The sequence below is a fragment of the Sciurus vulgaris genome (assembly GCF_902686455.1).
Source record: "Sciurus vulgaris genome assembly, chromosome: 8".
Taxonomy (NCBI): domain Eukaryota; kingdom Metazoa; phylum Chordata; class Mammalia; order Rodentia; family Sciuridae; genus Sciurus; species Sciurus vulgaris.
The window spans coordinates 12,912,031-12,923,368 of NC_136468.1; positions in this window are offsets into that span (position 1 = coordinate 12,912,031).

Sequence of the window (11,338 nt, forward strand, 5' to 3'; positions counted from 1 at the left end):
GAATGCCTGCCGGAAGCACAGACAAGGCCTGGAAGTAGTAGTTCCCGCCATCTCTGATATGAGAATGGGAAGCATCTTCCTACGTCCAAGGTATAACTGGAAGCCTTCTTTATTTCTCTGAGTGGGTGAATCTCAAGGTATAAATGAAGCTTGGTAACTTCTATTCACCTCTACTCATAGAAGAGATCTGAAATAGAAGAAGGGATGGCGCCTCCATTCTCCAGGTACAGTGCATGGAAGTGTTGGGAGCGAAACTGGGGGTCACTATGTCAGCCTGCAGGCCCTCAAGGCTGACCTCCGGTTCAGTGAGGGGAGGAACAGCGTTTCTGAGTGGGTTTGAGCAGGCTCAGTGGTAGTGGCCTAGGCAGGGTGCACATTCCTGTAGTTTCAGACATACACAGACTCTGGGTCACCTTCTTGTGTGGGGATTGGTTAACAGCAAAGTCCTGACCTTATCCAGAAATGGTTAGGCATTCTAGACTCAAGTAACCCACTGGTCTTTTAAATATAGATAGTACAAATCCAATGACACTTAAATTTCAACATAGAATTGGCATCAAAACTCAGACTGCTGTACTAAAATCAAATTACATCCGCCAGTTCTATATTTATGGACCACAGGCTTTAGAAAATTTAGAGGACAATCTGGAAAGCAAAGTAAGAACATTTCTCTTCAAAATAGAGTTTTCTTGGGAGGATTCAGGTCTCCAAAAGAGAATAATTCTATAGAACCATTCCCAAACCAGCCACATAAACAGACCCAGACTGTGCTTAGAGGCAAGATCCACATTTTCAAACTGTGCAGTGATAAGTCTGGGCAAACTTACCTTGTTCAATTAAGAAGTGAAAACACCTGGGACTAGACCTCCAAGAATCTGGCATTAGGGACTCTAATGATGGGACTTGTAAATAGTTTTTCTATTTTAACTCCAACTCCCAGAGTGATTCCTTCTTCTGCTGGGTGGTCTCAGTTCCCAGGATTCATTAATATACTCTTTGCTCTTCTAGTCTTAATGTATGTAGTTTCTATTTTTTGTTGATAATTTTGAGGTTGTTTCATTGATCTCCTACCTGTTTGGTTTCTTGATTCTTTTATCACCTGTATATCCAATTAAATAGATTGTTTCCTCTGAAATACCTACAGTGATTTCTGTCTTCTTGGAACAACTCCAATTATCCGACTCATCCAAATAATGCCAAGTTGAACAGCTTGTGCAAGAACATCTAGGTCTCTGAGTAAACCAGCAAGCAGTATAGGAACAACATAGCTGTATGAATGAGATCAATAGACTCTTTTTGACATCATGCTACTTGTTAGGGACAAGGTGCTATGTGACCCAACCCTGTAGGAAACCACGCATACCCTAGACCAGGCACTTACCACTTCTTGAAGCTGTGCAGTTCACAATGTGGTCATCTGCATCTATCAACTCTGGGTAGGTGGACATTTTCAAACCCCATTTCTTTTAGATAGTAGTGCCTGTGTGTTAGTAGGACCAGAGTAAACCAGGAGTGATAGAAAAAAAAAATGACACTAGCCTAAATCAAATAGTCATTTTTTCACATATAAAAGTCTGTTGAGGTGCAGTCCAGAGCTGATATAGCTGCTCTTTTTCACAAAGTCCACAGACCTCCAGAGACTGGATTTCTTCCAGTTCATGGGTGTGCTGTCCCTCAAGAGTAAACCTCATTCTTATCATCCATGGAAACCTCTGCCCCCAGGCAGTAGAATAGGGGCAGGAGCCAAAAGAACAACAACAAATGAAAACTCCACACAAATACACAAAACACACAGAGGTGATATGAAACTGTAAGTATCTTCCAAGGAAGATTCCAAAGAGCCAATGTAGGATACTTTGCTTATATCCCTTTGGCAGAACTTCCAGGAGTGGAGAAGGCAGGTTTACGTTGTTCCTCACCTGATCTATGGTTATCTTTAAGGAAAGAATCAGTTCCCTTAAGTTGCTATGACCTTAGAACTATACAGACTTCCAAGAAAAATGTTGAAGCCAAATCAGAAACCCGGAAGCACAGGCTTTCAATGCTAGATTTTATTTAGATAGAAAATTAGGTAAAAATCACCCAGCTAGTTTAAGAGAAATTTGCAAAAAACCAAGTTTTCTGACTCTGAGTTCAGTGAACTCTTTATGATTTATGACTTGCAAGGAAAGTTTTCTTTATCTTTATGGCATATCAAATATGAACACAGATGGCTAAATATTCTTTGCAATTCCTTCCCTCAAGTCAAGGAGTTTAGTTTTCAACTCCTTTAGTATCAGGTGGTCTTGAGACTTGCACCGGAAGATTACGGCTGAAGTGATGCTGTGTGCCTTCCGAGTCTCGGTCTCCAGAGTCTTGCAACTTCCATCTTGCTCCCTTGGAATCCAAGAACACTAGTCCAGCCAGCCTGATGAGGGAGATCTGAGGCACCTTGGCCAACAGCTGCAGCCAACCACCGAACATGTTGAGTGGGACCATCCCAGACTGGGTAGATGTGAGTCTTCCCCTCTGTGAAACTAAACATGTGAATAAGCACAGCATACACTCCAGCTGTACTGAACTTGTCAATCCATATAATGAATAGCAACAAATTATGAAATTATGTGTTTTTTTTCTGGGGAGGGGATAGTGCCAAATTTGGGGATGGTTTATTATGGAGTAATAAATAACTGGGGCACACCCTAACTCCCTAATCACATTTATCCTGTTCCTTAAGGGTTCATAGAGGGAGAGTATGCAACTTGTCCCATTATTTTGCTTTCTGTCTTTCCAAATGGGAAAATTATTGTTATGAATCCTTCATACACACAGAGAGAACTTACTGGACATTAGATAGAAACTAGACTTAGGCAGTGCTAAACGTTTTATAACATTTGTATTCATGACATTTAATTGCTATGATGCTTAAATAAAATTCTCCAATTTTCCATATGATGAAAAAAGAAGTACCTCATCCCTAGTCATGTAGTTAATGTGACTGGTTTAATAACAGACAGACTTGGCAGAGCACAGAACTGACTTATTCTTTCTTGCAACTATTCCTGCAAAACCTGCTCTATCAACTTGTTCATCATCTCTGGGTGAAGTTAGGCAAGACCAGTAGTTCTTCTGGGTACTTTCAGTAATAAAACATCCAGTCAGTTGCTAATAATAATAATAATAATAATACTGGTGTCTAATCTGCCACCAAAAATCTGCCTTGTCATCTGTTTCAAAATTTCTCTCCCAGTTTGCACTTGTCCTGGGATTTGGGACTGCAGTGGAATACAAGTGATAGTCAACATCTTTCTTTCTTTATCCACCTCCTTTCTAACTTGAAATAGCTGTTTTGGTTCCTTCCAGGTGAGCTTGGGGAGGGAGGAGAAAGATGGGATGGAACTGGTTTTACTTTTAATCTGATGTTGTAGCCTTCTAAATGAGACCGATGTCCAGAGTTTTCTGTGTTCTGGGACACTCTTGTATGTACTCTTCAGAGTGATTCTCCCTAGGAATAAATAACTGAAGTCATCTGAATTGTATCATGCTTCTCCGGTTCATTGTTCTTAATTCTTCCTTAATTTTTCCATCCAGAAGGCTATGGCCAGCCTCTTCCTGCCCACCAGTGTATACATTTCAATGCAGCTCATGGCCAGCTCTCTTCCAAAGGACTCACATAGCACAGTAAACGGACATCCATGAAGGTGCATGTAACAGGCCACATGTTGTTCTTGCTGGGCTGTCTCAGGGCAAGTACCCAGCAGCCTGGTCTTTATGGTTTTCAGGCATGAGTCACGCACTCCTTCTTGATACATCAGGTTCTTCAACATTTTCATGTGGCTCAAAGTGAGAAGTAAACAGGACTCTTATGAGGAGAAGAAAAATCACAGTATCACAAAATTATTAAGTCAACATTCTCCAATATCTTCAACCTTTCAGTGAATTTCTATCCTTGTCATATATTCTTGAGATGTGAGACAAACCAAGAGCAGAAAAACCAGACTCACAATCTCTGATTCTTGACTGCATCACTAGTGTGAAACTATTATGAATAATATGTTCTTAGAAACTCTGAAATGGCATAAACACATCCACACGGATGAGTGAGGAGAGCTAGCACTTGTTGTTTGTCCATACTATGCAAAGCCATGGATAAAACACATCATTTTCTTTAGTCCTTACACTAATTAGATCAAACAAACCGTGATGGTTGCTTTAAAGACAAGGATATCAAGGGCATGGAGAAATCACGATACTTTCCTAAGATCACATGAGCAGGAACTGGTAGAATTCGCACTCCCAACTCAGGGATACCTGGGTCTAAAATTCCTGCTCTGCATTAGATCACACCATTTCTGGGAAGCACACTGAGCTTATTTACTGGGGAAAATGTATACATATGTTTTTATATTTATTATATCAGGTGAAGGATGGGGTAGCCAAGAGGGACACGGAGGGCTGGAGGAGGTTACACCACAGGGCAGAAGAGGCCAGTGGAGATGTAAAGAGGCCTCGGACTTGCTGCAGGAGAGGGAAGGAGGGAACACCAGCACGGTGTCTCTTAAGAGTCCAGGAAAGGTAAACAGGAGACATTAAAGGAGATTAGAAGTCCACAAACAAGGAGGTACCCTTTTGTAGATGAGGGTGGTGTGTGTGTGTGTGTGTGTTAGAAGGAGTTGAAGAACAGAATTTTTAGTGAAAAAATAAGTGGGTGAAGAATGAGTTAAAGGTAATTGCTTCCAGGGTTGGAGATGATGACCATGATTCTTGATATATTCAGAAAATTTTGTTAATGTTCAGTTGTGGCAAAATACAGAAAATTTACCATTTAAGCCATTTCAAGTAGCCAATTCATTGGCCTCAAATATGTTCGCCTTGTTGTATAACTAGTATCACTATCCTTCTCCTGAACTTTCTCCTCTACCCAAACTGAAACTCTGCCCACAGTATACATCAAATCTCCATCCTCCTTTCCCCCCACCCCCAGAAATCAGCGTTCTGTGTTTTGTCTCTATGAACTTAACTACTCTAAGTATCTCACCTAAGTGGAATCATGCAGTATTTGTCTTTTTTGTGACAGGTTTCTTTTCCTTTTCCTTTCATTTATTTATATTCAACTTCATTCAGAAATGTTTGGATCCACTGTTGTTTATATAACCATTTCTTTGCCGTGGAATAGTTTAGGGGGTTATAGTTTTTAAAAAGTCATTATAAATAGCACTGCAATTATCCTTATAGTAAAGCTTTCGGTACAATCATTCACTTCTTTCTTCCCAGTCAGTGTAAGATCCCCCTGTTCTGTGCCAACATGCTCAAGTCAGTAACTAATAAATACTCTCAGTAGAAGATGATCTAACTTAAGAATCAAGGAATTAGGTCAGGCATAAGTGAGAGTCTTTGGATTCCCAAGAGACCAGGCAACCTGAGAGTTGTCTATGCAAATTCCTCCACATGCTAAGATTAGATACTCCTTCCTGGGCTTTATTTCCTTGCCAACCCCTGCCAACTTCAATCCATTCTATTTCTTGAACTCAACACATCTTGCTGATGTCTTAGGATCTAAACTCAACCTTGATTTTTACTTTTTCCTATTCATGTTGTTGGAAAGATCTCCATCTCTTCTAACTGCTGTATTGGCCAAATGACACTGGGGATCACCAATATAATTTGTGGGTATTTTTAGATATGAAATCTAAAGTACAGGCAACAAAAGCAAAAACAGACAAATGGGTATATCAAACTGAAAAGCTCTGTCCAGCCCAGAAAATAATCAACAGAGTGAAGAGACAAGCTGTGGAATACAAGAAAATATATGCAAGCCATATGTCAGATAAGAGCTAATATCCAAAATATGTAAGGAATTCAAACAACTGAATAGTTACAAAACAGAAAACCTGATTTAAAAATGGACCAAGGATTCAAAGACACATTTCTCAAAATAAAGTATATAAGTGGCCAAGAAATACATGAAAAGTTGCTTAATATCACTAACCATCAGAGAAATGCAATTAAAAACTATAATGAGATTGTCACCTGTTAGGATGACGGTCCCAACAAGATGAAGGTGACAGGTGTTGGAGAGAATGTGCAGAAGCCTTTGTATACTGTTGGTGAGAGTATAACACAGGGTGGTCATTATGGAAAACAGTTTAGAGGACCCTCAACAAATTAGAAACTGCCACGTGATCTGGGTGTACATCCAAAGGAAATGGAATCAGTATGTTGAAGAGATTCTGCACTCCCATGTTCTGTGCCAAACCAGTCACGATGGTCAAGATATGAAATCCACCTAGGAGTCCATTTATGGATGAATGGATATAGAAAATGTGCCATTTATATGTAATGCAATACTACTTGGCCTTCAAAAGAAGGACATTCTGTCATTTGGGATGACATGAATGAACCTGAAGGTTATTATGCTCAGTAAAATAAACCAGGCACAGAAAGACAAATACCATATGATCTCACTTAGATGTGGATTGTGAAGAGCTGAAGTCATAAAAGTAGAGAGTAAAATTGTGGTTACCAAAGAATGAGGTGTGGGGAATTAGGGAGATGTCCATCAAAGGATATGAAACTTCATTTGGAAGGAATAAATTCAAGAGGTTTAATGCTAGAGGTCACAGTGGCAATAGTTAATAGCAATGTTATTTTTATTGTAAACAAATGGGATACATGTTGTTTCTGTTTGTACATGAAGTAAAGGCATACCATTTGTGTAATCATATATCTACATAGGGTAATGGTGTTTGATTCATCCTGTTATCTTTTCCTTCCCCCCCCCACCAGTTTTTACAATTTCTAAAGAAGATAAGATCGTGGGTAGGGGGCTGGGTAACAGGATCTTACTGAAGTCTTCCAGGAGCTGAAGATCCAAGACATGGGTTTAAGCCAAAATCCTTAGAGTGTTTGCACACTTAAATCTGTATTAATTAAGCTGAAGCATCAAATCTGAAAGAGGGATACTAGGCCTAAAAGAGAAGACAGAGCCAAGGGTCAGTAGCAGAACCAGAAAGAGCAGTCAAGGTCAATATTAAAATGAGAAGACTCTTAGAGAACATTTTTTTTTCTGCAAAAAAGCTAAGTCATTTTGGCCATTTGCATGAGTTGGTAAGCTGGCTTAATTGTTCACAGATGAAGGAATGCTCCTTTGCCTACAGCCTGAGATGCCCGGCAGTGCGTAAGGGCACACAAAGCAAGGACCACCATTCATGTGATACGATAAGTATTGGGGTTTCCTCACACAGAAGGCTGACCCCATTTGGTTCCTGCCATTTCATTTCTGTGTGAATTTCTGATGGTCTCACACAGGGGCCAACTTTTCTGCTTCCATAACATGATGACCAGACCACAGCTAGAGAGTATGTGGGGTTTTCAGTGGAATATTTATGGTGATTTGGATTCATTAGTTAGCAAATATTCCCTAATGCTCCCCTCCTGCTGGAGCAAAGTACACTTGTGTTCCATTGACCTTGAGCTCGACCATGTGACTTACTTCAGCCCATGGAATGTGAGCAGATTTGATGAAAACAGCCTTAAAATTTCTTACATGCTTTGGGTTAAGTCCTGGACTCTAGTGATCCTTTACGGGAATACATGACTTTCTTAGCCTCTGTCTGTAAGCCTGGGCCCCAGAATAAACACAGATGAGCACAACGTAGATTGGCCAAAAAACAACATGAGCTTAACACACAGAGCTTTGAACCTGATAGTAAGTGCTTCTTTTTGCATCCACTGAGTTTTGGGTGGTTGCTACGAATTACTGGTATGCCAATGATCGACTCAGACAGTTGGTTTAGGTTTAGCATACATTGAATTGACAAAATTAGAGTCTCCTGTATCCAGAATACTGCCATGAATACATATTGGCAGGGAAGGAAGCATGGACAAAATACTAAGGAAAATAAAGGACCAGAATCATCCTTTTGATATGGTTTGAACTTTGGTCATTTGGGCATTACTTACAAGTTTTTGCCATGCTTAAGTACCAACCCAACTATTATCTGTTCAATGTATTTTTAGTTGACTTACTTGTTTAATCTAACAGGGATTTTGTATTCTAATCTTGCTCTAGCTATGGAAATTAAATAAAAATGTATATAGAAATTGAAATAGTAAACTACTTAAATGGTTTCAAAATTACTTTGTGAAATACTGAAGTTATAATTTTTCTATCCCAAGTCCGGTCTCTAATTCTCAAGTATGCTTTCCTTTGAGAAAGTAATTAGAATGTCCCAGAACTTGCCTCTGGGAATCTGTGTCTCCTCCTTTTCTTGCCAAAGCCCTTAGCATGGCTTGTGACACAAAGGATCATTCAGAATCAGGTCTATGATGATTAGGAGGTGGCTTCCTAGTTGTTATCCCTGCAATCAGATGATCTTGGAAGCAAATTGCCACTGATGTTCACACCTAAGTGTCACAATAGGTAGATAAATATCCTGCCCTTCATGTTGATACCGTAAGCACTGTAGTTGGTTGGATTCTGAATCGATTAAAAAAAAAAAAAAAAAAAAAGGCCAGTCTTCAGAAGGTGAAACTGGATGTTCAAGAATTTGGAGAATAACAGCTCTTAAAGCCATCACATAACAAGGCTGGGCAGCAAAGAGTTGAAGAAAGGAAGGAAGACAAAGGAAGAAAACTCTCAAAGGCAGATGCTTAATGCCTAACAGGTTCAATTATTAAAGCTTTGGTTCAGTTCTCAGTTCTAGTAATTATTGATTTTTTAACCTTGGGAAAGTTCACTGTGCTTCCATGCACTTGAGTTTTCTCATTTATAGAACAGAAAATGGCAACTCTCACCTTCCTCATAGAATTGCTGTGAAGACTGAAGGGAAAAAAAAAAAAAAACCAACACAATAAGCAAATCATTGAATGCATTGCTGGCACAAAGGAAGTGCTCTGTCTGGAGTAGGTATCCCTGTTATTATTATTTGCAGTATGAACGTGGCATGAAGCAAAAGATCTTGGAATTAGGATCGACAGTGCCCAGCCACTAAGGAAACCCGGAAGCAGCATCTGCAGAGATAGACCCGGTGGCGGCTCCAAGAGCTGTGCTGTTAGCTCCCCTCTCTCGGTTGCCTCGAAGAGTGGGGGCTGCTCTTCACGCATGGCTGGGCATGGCTGTGGTGGCGGTGACGCCCTGAGTGGGAAGCGGGAGATAAGGGGCACTGCTCTCCTGAGGCAGCTCCCAGCACACAGCTTGCTTTGTCTTCAGGAGCAGCTGGCTGGGAAGGGGTGAATCGGAAGGCTCAGCCTCTCCAGCAAGGCCGGGATCCAGGATCAGGCTGCAAGGACCGTCCCCAGGGATCGAGCCGCGCAGCACACGCCCGCCTCAGTGCACGCCCACCCCCTGAGCTCGAAGGACACCCACATACTCTTATCTAATCTGAGCGGCTGCTGTTATCACTTTACTAGAGAAACAGCTCAGGAATTGATTGGCAGAGGAGGACTGCGGAAGGGGATGGGGTGGAGGAAGTTAGACGTTCATGGGGAGGGTGGTGGACTGCCTGGGGGAAGCAAGGCACCTTGGGCATGGCATGCGCCAGGCAGACCCAAGCTTCTGGAATCCCCACGCACTGTCTTTCCCCTCAGGCTGATCCCAACTCCCATCCTCAGTCAAGATTCCAGTTTTTCCACCACTGACGTCACTGTTCTTCTAGCCATCCAGAAATACAACTTGTGACCCCATTATCACCCCCTCCCATCAATCAGAATCCATGACTTTATTTTCTTGCATAAAACACTACTTTAAAAAATAACAGAATGAATCGAACACTATTACCCTATGTGAATGTATGATTGCACAAATGGTATGCCTCTACTTCATGTACAAACCGAGATACGATATGTATCCCATTTGTGTACAATAAAAATAAATTTTAAAAAATTTTTAAAAATGAGGTCAACAGGAAAAAAATGAAAGGTTCTACATAAGAAAACATATTTAGTAGAAGAAAAAATATTTCTGGATTGAAAGACTGCATGCTAAAATACATGAGGGTCTAAGTGAGTACTACAAAAATCTGTGTGCAAGTAAACAACAAATTTCAACAATTATGTAACTAAATTGGTTATACGTATGTGAAACTGTTAAAGCTATTTAAGATATTCCCCTAAGGTCAAATACTAATGTACTGATATAAACCAAGCTTTAACCTATATGTTAAACTGACAAGGATTTCTTTGGAACACTGATTTGCTCTTAATATTGTGTCTGTTAAATTTTATTCTTTAGAGCAATTAGTCTTAGAGAAATCGGGACTTGTACAATTATGGTTAAACAACAGATGTTAGAGTGTTGTACTATGTTAGAACCTAAATTTTTCTTTTAAGGGTAAGCTTAGTTAATATAAAAACATCAATGTAAGAAAAAATGCTACTTTAAAAATTTTTTTAGTTGTACAAGGACACAATACCTTTATTCTATTTATTTATTTTTCTGTGGTGCTGAGAATTGAGCCCAGTGCCTCACACAAACTAGGCAAGCGCTCTACCACTCAGCCCCAACAAAATGCGACTTTCCATCCACTTCTCTCCCTTTGTCAGCATCAGGGGCGGGTCCTTCACTTCACGTCTCTGCAGAACCAAAGTAGCCACCGACTCCTGTCTCTTATTTAATCAGTCCAGACCCACAGGACCACGTCAACCTTTCTGATGTACCTCTTCCTGTCACTCTAGTCCTCAAAAACCTCATTTCCCCCAATGCCTTATTATCTTTCCTGGTTGAATTGGTGCATTATAATTATATATAATAGTGGGATTCATTATGACATTTTCATACATGCATGTGATAATTTGGTCAATCTCGTTCCCAAGTAACTTCCCTTCCCTCCCCTTATAAGACCCCCTTTATTAAATTCCCCTCTTCCCCCTGTATTTCTCTCTAGCTTCCACATGTGAGAGAACATCTGACCCTTGACTTCCTGAGTCTGGCTTATTTCACTCAGCCTGACGTTCCCCAGTTCCATCCATTAGCCAGCAAACAACAAAATTTCCCCAATGCCATGTTTGCTATTCTGACTCATCTTCATAACTTTTTTCTGGGTCCTTCCACAATATGACCCCAATTGACCGGGCAGCTTTACTTCTCCAACTATGGAACCACCATTTTGTACCTAGCTCCATCCCAGGAAATGCACCCTGGTCCTAGCATAGTGCTGCTGCTCCTGTCAGTATTTCAGGACGGCATTAACTTGACTATCCTAATCAATTCCTTTCTGCCTAGGATGAGGACACAAGGAAACTCTTCCTGGAAATGTGCTTGCTGTACCGAGACTGCAGGCCACAGCTCAGTATGATGCAGGAAAGAGAGTTTCTGACGTGGAATTCCAATCATTCCTACGAACATTTTTAAAGCATTTTG